The 2629-nt window shown below is 34.2% G+C and overlaps 1 non-coding gene across 1 annotated transcript; it reads left to right on the forward strand.

The window, feature by feature from the left end:
- The first annotated feature begins 2311 nt into the window (after window positions 1-2311).
- LOC140512976 (U6 spliceosomal RNA) lies at window positions 2312-2418 on the forward strand. Its single transcript, XR_011970023.1, has one exon. It is a non-coding gene; the product is annotated as a U6 spliceosomal RNA (small nuclear RNA).
- The last annotated feature ends 211 nt before the right edge of the window (window positions 2419-2629 follow it).

The following is a 2629-nucleotide window of genomic DNA, read 5'->3' on the forward strand; positions in this document are numbered from 1 at the left end:
TGGGATAAAATAAAGTATAAAATAAGGATATACAATTTCACTGCTTTCTTTTGATATCATTGTCAAATCAAACAATTGTAGCAGGACTGGAAAATACATCAGTTGAATAAATATGTGAGCTAATAATGCTATCCATTTTTTGCAGATGGTATGTATGTATGCATGTTTATATATTATATATAATTTTAAAATAATAATACCTTAATTCAATAGGTATATATGATTAGTTCACAAAATAACTCACATATTGATTTACTATTTGTAAAGAGCAAGAAAACTAATTGGAAAAATACATTTAAAAGAAAAACTAAAAAAAATCAATTGTTCAAAATCATGGCTTTTAGGACAACCATACTATTATAAGAACTGAAAATGAAGAGTTACAATTAGATAGATCTCCCATGTTCGTGCATGGGTCTAAACAAGACATTAAAGACCATAATTACAATAAAATGCATATATTTACTTAAAATACAGTTTAAAAAAACAGAATGTAGGCTACAGAAGTGCACTTTAGTTAACAGAAATATATTTTGTCTTTAATCTATCTCCTGTCCCTTTGGTAGAAAAATTAAGTTGAATTTATTTATCACAAATACTCATTACATTCTGTATGTGTATGTGTGTATGTATGTGTATATATATATATATGTATATGTGTGTGTATATATGTGTCTATGTATGTACTGTGAATTAGGAGATTTGTTTTGTTTATTACCCATAATTGTTTTAGTTTGCATACATGTATACAGTTCAGTCTATATGATAAATACATTGATGCTACCTAGTGAATAGCACGTTTCATCATTGGTCCTCCGAAATAATTTTTAAAAGTGATAATTCAATTTCTTTCTTACATGTTTTTATTCCATCCATTTATTTTCTTTGTTTTATTTATAGCCAGCATTTATAGTACAATATCAAATAGAGGTAGTAACAATCAACTCCTGATTTTATTGGAAACGTTTCTAATTTATCTCTGATTCATATAACAATAACTCTTCGTTTTCGTTTTAAATCTGTGCTATTTGTCATTTTAAAGAAAGGTCCATTTCTTCTTATTTTTATAGTGTTTTAATAAAATAAATACAGGATTTTGTTGTTTTCTGTGTCTGTATAATTTGTTTTTTAAATTAATGGCATCTGCAAACTTCACATGTAAGACATATATGAAACTGCAAAAAAAAAAAAAAGTAAGGTAAAACCATGTCCACAATGCAAAAAAAGTCACATAACTAGTACAACTTTCAAAAATAGAAAGAAAAAATTGTTAACAAACAGTGAAAATGACTTAGCTCACTATTTTCGTATGTAGTTTTATAATGGTTGCAGAGGTGATATAAAAACAGGCGGGGCTGTTCATTTTCTTCCACCTTTAACTTTCTTTTAAGCCACTCCTTAAATGGCTCCCCTTGATGAGTATTTTTCTTCTCACTCAGTCGGGGAAAATGACAGAGGTCCTGCCTCAGTGCTACCCTGAACCACTGCTGACTCATTGCTAACTCATACAACGTCTGGTAAAAGTACTTCATCTCTGCCCTGGGAAGTTGTAAGACCAAGTCAGTTGCTCTCCTAACATTTTGAAACCTCTGTCAGAGAGGCTTTGGCACTCCTTCTATACTGTCTCTCACCTCCTGGCATTCTTCTCCAACCTCCTTTCATCATCTGTATCACAATAGTACACACAATTGAGCAATATAAACATTTGAAAGCCTTTGTGACAATTTGCTGACTTAAGAACCTTTTAAAGGTATAACAGTAACAAGTTTTTGAGATGTAACCTTAGGGGTGGTGATGTGGAAGGCATCAATCTCAGTTCTTTTGGAAAAGAGGAGGAAAGAAGGGAAATACAGGGTACTTTGGACAGGATTGCTGTACTAACCACTTGGCATCAGCTATCCACATAGCATCAACCTTCCATAGCATTTGCTCTTTAGTTTCCCCACGATTTCCCCAATTTGTAAAATCTTTTAAGGTCAGAGAGGGTAGGCCACATCATCCCCTCCCCAGTCCCAAGTTCAGAGAAAATTTCCCAGGGTTAAGAGTTTCTGCATGACCAAAGAACATTCATTTCCAATGTCTTGATCTCCTTGGTGACACCTGGAGGAGGTGTGGCCAAGGTATTTTTGCAATAATAATCAGAGACTCAAATGAAAACAATTCGGAGGTAATATCTCACATCTATCAAATTGACAAGAACAATTAAAAACAATGAAACCTTATGCTAGTAGAGCTGTGGAGAAACAGGTGTAGTCATATATCACTGGTGAAATTAAAACTAAGAGAAATACTTTTTTGGAAAGTAATCAGGGTGCTCGCTTCGGCAGCACATATACTAAAATTGGAACGATACAGAGAAGATTAGCATGGCCCCTGCGCAAGAATGACACGCAAATTCGTGAAGCGTTCCATATTTTTATGTATGTTCCAAGTGGTATAGCATCCAGATTCTTAGAGGAGAGGTTGGGGGAGTTGAAGGAAGAAATTGATAGCAAAACTATACTAGTGGGGGGGCGGAGCCAAGATGGCGGAGTGAAAGCAACGACTCACCTAAGCTCCTGGAAAAACTCCTCTGTTATATCTGGGGGGAGAGTCTGACCAGACTTTGGAGGTGTAGAATCCAGTGGGA

The sequence above is a fragment of the Notamacropus eugenii genome, chromosome 6 (assembly GCF_028372415.1).
Source record: "Notamacropus eugenii isolate mMacEug1 chromosome 6, mMacEug1.pri_v2, whole genome shotgun sequence".
Classification (NCBI taxonomy): domain Eukaryota; kingdom Metazoa; phylum Chordata; class Mammalia; order Diprotodontia; family Macropodidae; genus Notamacropus; species Notamacropus eugenii.